Here is a 13,160-nt window from a genome sequence, read left to right as displayed (position 1 = left end):
TACCCATTTGAATGCAGAGTTCCAAAGAATAACAAGGAGAGATAAGAAAGCCTTCCTCGGTGATCATTGCAAAGAAATAGAGGAAAACAATAGAATGGGAAAGACTAGAGATCTCTTCAAAAAAAATTAGAGATACCAAGGGAACATTTCATGCAAAGATGGGCTCGATAAAGGACAGAAGTGGGATGGACCTAACAGAAGCAGAAGAGATTAAGAAGACGTGGCAAGAATACACAGAAGAACTGTACAATAAAGATCTTCATGAACCAGATAATCATGATGGTGTGATCACTCACCTAGAGCCAGACATCCTGGAATGTGAAGTCAAGTGGGCCTTAGAAAGCATCACTACGAACAAAGCTAGTGGAGGTGATGGAATTCCAGTTGAGCCATTTCAAATCCTGAAAGATGATGCTGTGAAAGTGCTGCACTCAATATTACAGCAAGTTTGGAAAACTCAGCAGTGGTCACAGGACTGGAAGAGACCAGTTTTCATTCCAATCCCAAAGAAAGGCAATGCCAAAGAATGTTCAAACTACTGCATAATGGCACTCATTTCACACACTAGTAAAGTAATCCTCAAAATTCTCCAAGCCAGGCTTCAACAGTACATGAATCATGAACTTCCAGATGTTCAAGCTGGTTTTAGAAAAGGCAGAGGAACCAGAGATCAAACTGCCAACATCTGCTGGATCATCAAAAAAGCAAGAGAGTTCCAGGAAAGCATCTATTTCTGCTTTATTGACTACGCCAAAGTCTTTGACTGTGTGGATCACAAAAAACTGGAAAATTCTTAAAGAGATGGGAATACCAGACCACCTGATCTGCCTCTTGAGAAAGCTGTATGCAGGTCAGGAAGCAACAGTTAGAACTGGACATGGAACAACAGACTGGTTCCAAATTGGGAAAGGAGTACTTCAAGGCTGTATATTGTCACCCTGCTTATTTAACTTATATGCAGACTACATCATGAGAAACTCTGGGCTAGATGAAGCACAGGCTGGAACTAAGATTTCTGGAAGAAATATCTATAACCTCAGATATGCAGATGACACCACATTATGGCAGAAAGTGAAGAACTAAAGAGCCTCTTGATGAAAGTGAAAGAGGAGAGTGGAAAAGTTGGCTTAAAGCTCAACATTCAGAAAACGAAGATCATGGCATCTGGTCCCATCACTTCATGGCAAATAGATAGGGGAAACAATGGAAACAGAGACAGACTTTATTTTTTCGGCTCCAGAATCACTGCAGATGGTGACTGCAGCCATGAAATTAAAAGACGCTTACTCCTTGGAAGGAAAGTTATGATCAACGTAGACAGCTATTAAAAAGCAGAGACATATCTTTGCCAACAAAGTCTGTCTAGTCAAGGCTATGGCTTTTCCAGTAGTCATGTATGGATGTGAGAGTTGGACTATAAAGAAAGCTGAGCACAGAAGAATTGATGCTTTTGAACTGTGGTGTTAGAGCAGACTTTTGAAAGTCCCTTGGACTGCAAGGAGATCCAACCAGTCCATCCTAAAGGAGATCAGTTCTGAGTGTTCATTGGAAGGATGTTGAAGCTAAAACTCCAATACTTTGGCCACCTCATGCGAACAGCTGACTCACTGGAAAGACCCTGATGCTGGGAAAGATTGAGGGCAGGAGGAGAAGGGGATGACAGAGGATGAGATGGTTGGAAGGCATCAGTGACATGATGGACACGAGTTTGGGTGAACTCCAGGTGTTGGTGATGGACAGGGAGGCCTGTCATGCTGCAGTCCATGGCATCGCAAGGAGTCGGACATGACTGAATGACTGAACTGAACTGAACTGAACTGAATTGAGGCCATAATATAACTTTAAAGGTCAAAGTGACTAGATCATAGATAAAAAAAATAATGAAAGCTGATGCATTTTTTTCAATATTTCTAAAATGTTGTGAAGGACAATAAAACAAGATATTTCTATGACAAAACAAACCAACTTCTTAGATGGAAAACATTATTTAAAAAATGTTGGTTCTAACAAATTTATACACTGCAAAGAAATCCAACTGGAATCACCTTCTTTCAATAAAAGAATCTTTTTATTTTATTTGTTTATTTTATTTATTTATTTCCAGTTTCACGTGGAAGTATCAAGGACAGAAAACAGCAAAACACTTCTTAAGAGGTCGGGGAGTGAAGAAGGACTTGGCTCATCACCAATATCTGAATGTTTGCATATGCATTTAAATCCACATATGATTATCTGAGGATTAATAAAAGTATGAAGTATGAAAAATATGAAAGAATGTATGCAAGGTCGGTAGCATGATTACATGGGCGGAAGTGATACTGAGAGTGAGAGAGAGGATTGATGGGAAAAGGGAGCCAAACAAATGATTTTTAAAAGCTGCATTAAAGTGAGAGGATAGGATATGACCACGTTTACCCATTTATGACAAATATTGTGTGTGTGTGTCTATTTAAACCTATCTATCTCAATGTAACACTTTTAACTGTTAGAGAAAAACACACAATTCCGAGACAGAAAGAAGGATGAGAGAATGACTGAGCAACTGCTGGACATAGAGGGCAGAAGTGTGGGGCTGGGGCAGACCACGGTCTGGGCTGTCTTCCTTAACCACTTGATCTCTTCCTCTTGGGTACTCTGTGGTGACAGCATCCCATCTTAGACTGTACTTTCTTCCTCCCACTGCCTCTGAATTTAATCTGTACTCTCCCCATGACTCATCCTTGCCCTCCCTGGGTTTGCTGACACTCTGTGCCCTCCAAGCCACACATCCCTCCCAAGGCTTTGCCACTGTCTCACTGACTGTCACAGAAATCTCCAAGTCTTTTCCTACATTCTGACAACCTACTTTCAAGTGCTGATAGAGGATCATTCTGAGAGAGAGAGTGCAGGGCTGCAGACCATTTCCCAGGGCGCGGGACCCCTCACATCTTCACGTTTCCTACCAGCCTGGCATCATGAGACAGTCAAGGAGGAAGAGAAAAAAGGAGTGAGCAGCACCTGCCTGGCTCTAGACACGCCTCGGAGGAAGAGTGGAAATGAGAGAGTGCAGAGCCACTGTCTAGACTGAGTGGGTTCTGGAAGGTCCTCTAGAGACCCCCACTTGACACTGAAGGCAAAGGCCTATGTACTGTAAGCTTCACACTGGTGAGCTGGCTCATGTCCTAGAGGCTTCTCAGAGGCTTCTTAGAGTCAGCACTAAGAGCCTTCTGGTACTAATAACAAAGCCCTGGATGGAATAGGGTGTTAGAAAAAGTAATTGACTAGTGTAAGCTGGTATTTCAACGTTCCACTCTATTTAGTGTATTTAGTCCTTAAAGAGAGAGACTCTCTTTCTAGATTATGTGCTGTATTAGTTTCCTAAGGTCATCACAACAAAGTGAAAAGTGCAATTGTCAGGCGCGTCTAACTCTTTGCCACCCCTTGGACCTCATAGAGCCCACCAGGCTCCTCTGTGCAGAGCTTCTCCAGGCAAGAACACTGGAGCAGCCATTCCCTTCTCCAGGAGATCTTCCTGACCCAGGGATCAAACCCAGGCCTCCTGTTTTGCCGGTAGATTCTTCACCATCTGAGCCACCAGGAAAGCCCTAACAAGGTACTCCCCCAAATTGGCTGACTTAAAGAAACATTTATTTTCTCAGTTCTGGAGGCTAGAAGTTTGAAATCAAGTCCACAGGCAGAGTCTGCGGTCTCTGAAGGCTCTAGGGGACAGTCCTTTCTTGCCCTTTCCTGTTTTCTGCTGGTTGCTGGCAATCTGGTGTTCCCTGGTTTGTAGGCACATACTTCCAATCCTGTCCTCACATGGTGCTTTCCCTGTGTGGCTTCACACTGTCCTCTGTGTAGGCGTCTTTATGCCCAGATTTATCCATTTTTATAAGAACAAAAGTCCTATTGCATTAAGGCCCACTCCAATGATCCCATTTTGATTCCATTGCTTCTGTAAAGCCTTTACGTGGGTTTCCCCAGTAGCTCAGTGGTAAAGAATCCACCTGCAATGCAGGAGATAAAGAGACACAAGTTCGATCACTGTGTTGGGAAGATTCCCTGGAGGAGGAAATGGCAACCCACTCCAGTAATCTTGCCTGAAGAATCCCATGGACAGAGGAGCCTGGCGGCCTACAGTCCACGGGTTCGCAAAGAATTGGACACAACTTAGCAACTGAACAACAACAGAAAAGCCCCTGTGTACTAATAAGATCACATTCTAAGGTCCTGGGATTAGAACTTCAACATTCTCTTTAGAGGATACAATTCTACCCTAAGACATGCAAAGTTCATCTTACTAGTGAAGACCAAAATAACAGGAATATGAAAACATTATATATTATCAACAGAAGTGTGATTTTTAAAATGCCAAATAGGATGTTCCTGAAACTTAGCTCTGGATCCTAATAAGATAATTGTGGCTAGGACATAAAATTTGTTTGTATTTCACAGTAAAAATAAAAGCAATACACAATACAAATTTAAAAAGAGCAAATAAAAATGAGCAATAATTAAGTATGGTTTAACAAACATAATAAAATTTCTAAAATGTAGATGCTATAATGCCACCCCAAAACCTTTATAATATATGGATTGCTTCCTACCAGTCTGGCACCAATTGCCAATCTGTGAATATTTCACCAGTAATCTCTTCAATGAGATGGCCTGCAAGATTGCAAAGCAAACAAAAATTAACATTAATATGATAAGCAAAACTTTCAATACTTGTCCAAATATAAAATAAGTAAGTAAGTGTTAATTACTCAGTCGTGTCCGACTCTTTGTGACCCTCTGGCTGTAATCTGCCGGACTCCTCTGTGCATGGAATTCTCCAGGCAAGAATACTGGAGTGGGTTGCCATTTCCTCCACCAGGGGACCTTCCTGACCCAGGGATTGAAACCAGGTCTCCTGCATTACAGGCAGATTCTTTAACATCTCTTGTTGTTCAGTTGCTTAGTCATGTCTGACTCTTTGCAACCCCTTGGACTGTGGCATGTCAGGCTTCCTGTCCTTCACCAACTCCCGGAGCTTGCTCAAACTCATGTCCACTGAGTCAGTGATGGCATCCAACCATCTCATCCTCTGGCATCCCCTTCTTTTCTTGCCTTCAATTATTCCCAGCATCAGGGTCTTTCCTAATGAGTCAGTTCTTCGCATCAGGTGGCCGAAATATTGGAGCTTCAGCTTCAGCGCCAGTCCTTCCAATGAATATTCAGGATTGATTTCCTTTAGGATTGACTGGTTTGATCTCTCTCTCCAGTCCAAGGGACTCTCAAGACTCCTTTCCAACACAGTTCAAAACATTCATTTTTCAGCTCTCAGCCTTCATTATGGTCAAACTCCCACATCTATATGTGACTACTGAAAAAACCATAGCTTTGACTAGACAAACCTTTGCTGGAAAAGTAACATCTCTGCTTTTTAATACACTGTCTAGGTTTATCATAGACATAGTTCTCTCTTCCAAGGAGCAAGTGTCTTAATTTCATGGCTGCAGTCACCATCTGCAGTGATTTTTGGAGCCCCAAAAAATAAAGTTTCTCACTGGTTCCATTGTTTTCCCATCTATTTGCCATGAAGTGATGGGACCAGATGCCATGATCTTAGAATTTTGAATGTTGAGTTTTAAGCCAGCTTTTTCACTCTCCTCTTTCACCTTCATCAAGAGGCTTTTTAGTTCCTCTTCACTTTCTGCCATAAGGGTGGTGTTATCTGCATATGTGAAGTTATTGATATTCCTTCCCACAATCTTGCTTCTAGCTTGTGTTTCATCCAGTCCAGCATTTTGCATGATGTACTCTTGTATACAAGTTAAATAAGCAGGGTGACAATATACAACCTTGACGTACTCCTTTCCCAATTTGGAACAAGTTTCATGTCCAGTTTTAACTGTTGCTTCTTAACCTGGATACAGGCTTCTCAGGTATTCCCAACTTTTTAAGAATTTTCCAGTTTGTTGTGACCCACACAAAAATTTTAGCATAGTCAATGAAGCAGAAGTACATTTTTCTGGAATTCTCTTCCTTTTTATGTGATCCAGCAGATGTTGGCAATTTGATCTCTGGCTCCTCTGCCTTTTCTAAAACCAGCTTGAACATCTGGAAGTTCTCAGTTCACATGCTGTTGAAGCCTAGCTTGGAGAATTTTGAGCATTACTTTGCTAGCGTTGAGATGAGTGCAATTATGTGACAGTCTAAACTTTCTTGGGAATTACCTTTCTTCGGTAATGGAATGAAAATGAAAACTGGAACACTGGAAATGAAAACTTTCTTTGGAACTGAAATGAAAACTGACCTTTTTGACTCCTGTTTTCCACTGCTGAGTTTTCCAAATTTGCCAGCATAATGAGTGCAGCACTTTCACAGCATCATCTTTCAGGACTTGAAATAGCTCAACTGAAATTCCATCACCTCCACTAGCTTTGATTGTAGTGAGCTTTCTAAGGCCCACTTGTCTTCACATTCCAGGATGTCTGGCTCTAGGTGAGTGATCACACCATCATAATTATCTGGGTCGTGAAAATCTTTTTTGTATAGTTCTTCTGTGTATTCTTGCCACCTCTTCTTAATCTCTTCTGCTTCTGTTAGGTCCATCCCACTTCTGTCCTTTATCGAGCCCATCTTTGCATGAAATGTTCCCTTGGTATCTTGAATTTTCTTGAAGAGATGTCTAGTCTTTCCTTCTATTGTTTTCCTCTGTTTCTTTGCATTGTTCACTTAGGAAGGCTTTCTTATCTCTCCTTGCTATTCTTTGGAACTCTGTATTCAGATGGGTATATCTTTCCTTTTCTCCTTTACCTTTCACTTCTCTTCTTGTCTCAGCTATTTGTAAGGTCTCCTCAGACAACCGTTTTGCCATTTTGCATTCTTGGATAGTTTTGATCACCATTGGATTACCATCTGAGCCACCAATAATTGGGCAAATATAAAATAATAGGTTATAAATAAAGTTGATTTTTGAAGTTATCATCATAAAAGTGGGAAAGGTGCCATTTTCTTTGGTTTGTTTTGATAAAGCAAGTTAAAATGTAGAAAGGCTATCTTGAAATAGTAGAAAATCCACTGGTCTAAGAACGACAGGAACTGGGGCCAAGTGGCAGACTAAGCAAAATGAGGCTAATGCCTTTCTGGTATAGATGTAAGAATGAACTGAGAAAACACATGTGAAAACACTATTAACACTGCAAAATGCTTCAACGTGTAAATTATTATCATACTTGAAGTGTGATGTTTTCATTATGTTATAGAGTAGGAGAGACAACTTATAGAATATTTCTATCCTATTTGATATATTAATGGACTAAAACTTAGCAACAATTCATTGTTAAAATTCACTCTCCAAAAATCTGGAAGATCTGAAGCTTTTATTTAAGAGTTGAGAGCTTTAATCAACATAGAATCAACAATACATAAAATATACTGAGTTTTATCTTTTTGGCCTGTGTGAATCCAGGCTCCATCACTCATCACTTAACTGTCCATAAGTTTGGGAAAGTTATAGAACTCTGTTATATATCAATTTCCTCATCTTTCACATGGGTATAACAATATCTACCTAATAAATAAATTCTAGGAATAAAAATTTTGTGATGCACCAATGGGCTTCCTTGGTTGTTCAGATGGTAAAGAATCTGCCTGCAATGCAAGAGACCCAGGTTCTATCCCTCGGTCAGGAAGACCCCCTGGAGAAGGGAATGGCAACCTACTACAGTGTTCTTGTCTGTAGAATCCCCATGGACACAGGAGCCTGCTGGGCTACAGTCCTTGGGGTCACAAAGAGTCAGACATGACTGAGCAACCAACACTTTCACTGTCAATAGAATACACTCAAGAAATGATGGCAACTTTGTTTCATAAAATTTCTTGAATCTTTGTTTAAGACATTTTTTAGCCTTAAAATTGTGAACTATGTTCAGTTAAGGATGTATTTAGCATAACCTACAAGACACATATATTTTAATTTCTGTAAAGCTTAAGGAAAAATTACTGTTATATAATTAAGAGAAAATTGATACTAATATTATTATTAGTTTTACCTTCCAGCTTCTAATAAGTCAAAGTCATTGCTTTTCCAACCAAACTGTGAACAAAAACATAAAGGTATTATTTTATTTATAATTCTTCCATTTACATATAGAATCTTTACATAGCATGTGTTCAAGATGAAGTAATTTATTCCCTACTTGATCTAAAGTACAATTTAAGGTTACTATTATAGATTCAAAGTTATATGGAGAAACTAACAAAATCTTTTGATAAAAACTTGAAATAGAAATTTCATTCTGGACAAGATAGAATACACTGGACCAAATTTATACTAGTGCCTGAAACAACTAAAAAACTAGACAAAATATATGAAACAATAGTGTTCAAGATAGTAGACATCAGGCAACAAAGAATGGAGATGAAAAACAAAATAGATGGGCTGATAATTGCATTTCTAGGCCATGTGCTAGGAAGGGGAACCAAGATCGAGGGCAGGCAGGTTCCTTGAGTCCCTGGAACTGAGAATCCAGGGAGGGCTAGGTGATGAGTTCCCAGGGGAGATTACCATGGAGGAGAAAGCTGTACAAATAGACAACTCCGGAGAGCTGCACAGAGTCTCTCTTGAGAATCTGGCAGAGAATCAGCAGCACTTCTCTGGGAGTAGTACTTATTCTCACTATCCAGACTGAAAAAAAATCCCATAATTTATAGAAAAACTGGCTGGGTGCTCAGAAGGGCCTTGCCTCAATAGTGGGAAATAAGCAGTTTTAGACTAAATGCTACTCTGGTCCCATCTCATAAATATCAAAAGAAAGATCAAAAAAGATCAAATAATTTCCAAGTAATTTGTCATATTCTGGGACAAAGTTAAAAAATATTTATAGGAATATGAACATATCGAGCAACAAACAATATAAAATTCACAAAGTCTGATGTCTAATCTAAAATTATCCAGCATGTAAAAAAGCAGGAAAATTGACTCATATTGAGAGGGAAATATTTTATCCATTGAAACAGATGTATATCAGACACAGATGTTAAAAATAACAAAGAGCATTCCTATGATCATATTCCATGTGTTTAAAAAACCACAAAACAGATCCCAAACCAAAACACAAAAGATTATCCTAATTTGAACTTTTAAAGAAGAAAACTACAAGACTGACATAGAAAAATAGTGATTTTAATAACAGCAAATTAGACATTGCAGAAGAGAAGATTAGTTAACTTGAAGTATAGCAAGAGAAACTATCCAAAAGTTTGATGGAGAGATAAAAGAATTTTTAAAAATGAAGAGAGAAACAGTCAGCTGTCAGAAAAAGTTTAAGTGACATAATATATGTGTAATTGGTCCCAGAGAAGGGAGAGGAACATAAAAAAAAAATTTGAAGAAATAAAGGCTAAATATTTTCAAGTTTGATGAAAACTATAAATTCACAGATACAAGAAGATCAAACACCAAACACAAGAAACATGAAGAAAAGCTACATCCTGATAGAACTGCTTAATATCAGGGATAAAGAAAGACTCTTGAAAGCAAACACAAAAGCAAGACATCTTCCATGTAGAGATACAATGACAGCAGATTTCTCATCAGAAGCAATGCTGAGAATGCAGTAGGCATTTACTTTAAAGCACTGAAAAAAGAACTGTCAGCCTAGAATTCTATACTCAAGGAAAATATCTTTTGAAAACAAGAAAGACTTTTCTAGACATAAAAAAGCTGAAAGAATTTACCACCAGCAGACCTGTAGTATAATACTCTAAATATCAAAGTCCTTCAGGCAGAAGGAATGATACTAGATGGAAATGTTAATCCTTGCAAAAGACTGAAAAGCCTCAAAAATGTTAATTACTTGGATAACTATATAGGATTTCTTATCTATTCTTTATAGTATGTAAAGCACTTTAGGAACTTTCTTGGCAGTCCAGTGATTAGGACTTCACCTACCAAAGCAGGTGGTACAGGTTCCATCCCTGGTTGGGAAGCTAAGATTCCACAGGACTCATGGCCAAAAAAACCACAAAAAGACATAAACAACTGAAGCATTATTCTAACAAGTTCAATAAAGAATTTTAAAATGGTCTACATTAAAACAAAATCTTAAAATAAAATAAAGCATTTTAAAAGATACTGTATTACAATGTCAATAAAATATGAATAACAATGAATAAGAACATAATATTAAATAATAACAATGAATTGCTAAGTTTACAACATACACAGAAGTAAAATGTATGAAGAGTACAAAAAAATAGAAGAGGCGAAATAAAAGTATATGATTGTAAAATTCTTATACTATATGTAACATCACTTGAAAGTAGATTGCTACAGTAAAGATGCATAGAAGAACATTGGAGCCAACACCAAAATAACAACTTTATACTGATATAATAAAATTTTAAAGCATCATTTTACAATGATAAAGAGGTCATTCATCAGAAGGAAATAATTATATAAATATAATTGTCATTAACAGTTTAATGGCACCCCACTCCAGTACTTTTGCCTGGAAAATCCCATGGACGGAGGAGCCTGGCAGGCTGCAGTCCATGGGGTCGCTAAGAGTCGGACATGACTGAGCGACTTCACTTTCACTCTTCACTTTCATGCATTGGAGAAGGAAATGGCAACCCACTCCAGTGTTCTTGCCTGGAGAATCCCAGGGACAGGGGAGCCTGGTGGGCTGCCGTCTATGGGGTCGCACAGAGTCGGACACGACTGAAGCGACTTAGCAGCAGCAGCACAGCAGTAATTGTGAAGAAGTGGAGCGAAGGCCCCTAGGTGCACTTAGAACATTCAGAGAAGGGAAGAAGCAGGGGCAAACCATCGAGTATACTATGCAAAAGTTTCCCATTACCAAGATTTTATTGGTGCAGGAGAGACAAAAATGGACCACTGAGGATTTCTAATTTAAGAAAATATAAAAAGTGAAATTTCAGTTAGACAAAAGTCAGAATAAAAAACCAACTCTGAAAATTGGTTATTTCACCCTCTTACACCCATATATTTATGTGCTCAGACATGCAAACACACATAAATACATACTATGTTCAGTAATATGATTTTTTTTTAATTATCTGTCAGGCTCTGTAGTTAGGAAAACATATATAATACTTGGGCTTTTAAATAAAAATCCTGCTTTGTCTTTTTTTTTAATGTAGACTAATTTTTTTAAATGTCAAACTAAACCTAAGTTTTATTTAAATGTCAAACTAAACCTGCTGCTGCTGCTGCTAAGTCGTTTCTTCTTCTAGGAACTCTTAATTCTAGAAGAGGAAGAGTTGGGGCTTATAATTCTATCCACATATTTCTTTTTGTTAATTTTCTGTCTCTTTTCCTTGACCTGCACTCCAGATTTGTTTTTGATCCATTTTCCAATTCATTAATCTATTAATTGAATCTAATCTGCTGTTTAATCTATCTGTTGAATTTTTATCAATATTTATGCGTAAGTAATAGAAGTTCACTTGCCTTCTATTAAAATCCATCTAGACCGTCTTTGAACACTTCTTGTTCTTTGCTCAAGTTTTATTCCAAGCTTCCCATAGCACTCTTTCCTTAGTACCATCTGTGCTTATATGGGTGTGTGTTCAGTCATGTCTGACTCTGCAACTCCATGGACTGTAGCCCGCTAGGCTCCTCTGTCTATGGAATTTTCCAGGTAAGAATACTGGAGTTGATTGCTATTTCCTACTCCAGGGGATCTTCCTGACCCAGGGATCAGATTCTCATCTCTTGTGTCTCCTGCATTGGCAGGAGGATTCTTTACCACTGAGCCATCTGGGAAGGTCATCAGTACTTGACTCCTGGTAAGTGCAAAAGATGTAAAATCCTACTTGTGAAATGCAAATATGTTTTGTGAGTCTTTGGATATTTGTAATATTAGTACTAGCTGATAGGAACCCACAGAAAACCAGCTGACTCATTTGTCTGAGTGTAAGCAGAACAGATCTGGTAACTGCTGCTGCTGCTAAGTCACTTCAGTTGTGTGTGCCTGCCAATGCAGGAGTTGTGGGACATGCAGGTTCAATTCCTGGGTTGGGAAGATCCCCTGGAAGAGGAACTGGCAACCCAATCCAGTATTCTTGCCTGGAGAATCCCATGGACAGAGGGGCCTGGCCAGCTGCAGTCCATGGTATTGCAGAGTCAGACATGACTGAAATGACTGAGCACACATATGTTCTATACTATATGTATGTGTTTGTTTTATATTATATCTATATCATCCTGTATAACACCAGGTCCCATAGTGGAGATTTAGGATGGAGCAGTCCCAGCTTTAACCTTTGATGGTGGAGCTGCTTTTGGATTTTCTAAACAATCTTCTAGAGAGTTGAAGCTCCAATACTTTGGATACTAAATGTGAAAAGCTGAGTCTTTGGAAAAGATGCTGATGATGGGAAAGACTGAAGGCAAAAGGAGAAGAGGGCAGCAGAGGATGAGATGGTTAGATAGCATCACTGACTTAGTGGACATGAGTTTGAGCAAACTGTGGGAGACGGTGAAAGACAGGGAAGCCTGGCATGCTGCAGTCCATGGGGTAGCAAAGAGTGGAACCTAACAGTGACTGAACAATTTTTTAAAGGGGGGATATAGCTCCCCCTGGTGGAAAATAATAAGATTAAAAAGAAACCCTCTTAACTAGTGTATTCTATAATGCACCAACAATAAAACTAATGGGTATGTAATAACCACATCCAGACTATTAATTATTTAAAGCTCTTCATCTTATAACAGTAAACAACAACATGTTGTAGGGATTTATCCTTCTCAAGCAGAGATACATTTTCAGTACTTAAAAAAGAAATATTCAATAATGCCACCTCCAAACCTAACGGCAAAATTTCCATTAGCCTAATAAATCACAGTATTATGCTAATGGGAGCACAGCCCTAGATCTGGCTCAAATATGATTGGCATCTTCTATGGAGCCCAAATTCACAGGGCTTCACCCTTACTCCAGAAAATCATCTTAGTAAGATTCTCCCTGAGCCACAGAAGACCCAGGGTGAGAGAGAGCAAACAACCACAATTCTAATCCTCTGACTCGAAATCAATCCAAGAGTACTGGGAGTTAACAGTGACCACATTTTTAAACATTCTTTCCTCTAACAGCAACTTCCCTCTATCCTCATAACCACATTGATGTGGCTAATAAAGCCCAAAGGCTCACTGAGTTATTTACTTT

At 38.9% G+C, this 13,160-nt stretch overlaps 1 protein-coding gene across 5 annotated transcripts in view; it reads right to left on the bottom strand.

Annotated features, from left to right (window-relative positions):
• The window catches only part of LRAT (lecithin retinol acyltransferase), a 157,954-nt gene that overhangs the window by 125,949 nt on the left and 18,845 nt on the right, over positions 1-13,160 (bottom strand). For 4 of the 5 annotated variants that reach the window (XR_003506151.1, XR_003506150.1, XR_003506152.1 and 1 more), the window contains 2 exons: positions 8,019-8,062; positions 4,587-4,647 (listed from right to left, as the gene is read on the bottom strand). The gene's annotated coding sequence lies outside the window, so the exon portion shown is untranslated. The remainder of the gene's footprint in view (positions 1-4,586; positions 4,648-8,018; positions 8,063-13,160) is intronic. The other variant, XR_003506154.1, reaches the window with a different exon arrangement.

The sequence above is a fragment of the Bos indicus x Bos taurus genome, chromosome 17 (assembly GCF_003369695.1).
Source record: "Bos indicus x Bos taurus breed Angus x Brahman F1 hybrid chromosome 17, Bos_hybrid_MaternalHap_v2.0, whole genome shotgun sequence".
NCBI classification, from domain to species: Eukaryota; Metazoa; Chordata; class Mammalia; order Artiodactyla; family Bovidae; genus Bos; species Bos indicus x Bos taurus.
The sequence above is the reverse complement of the archived record's forward strand: the minus strand, read 5'-3'. Positions and strand labels throughout refer to the sequence as shown.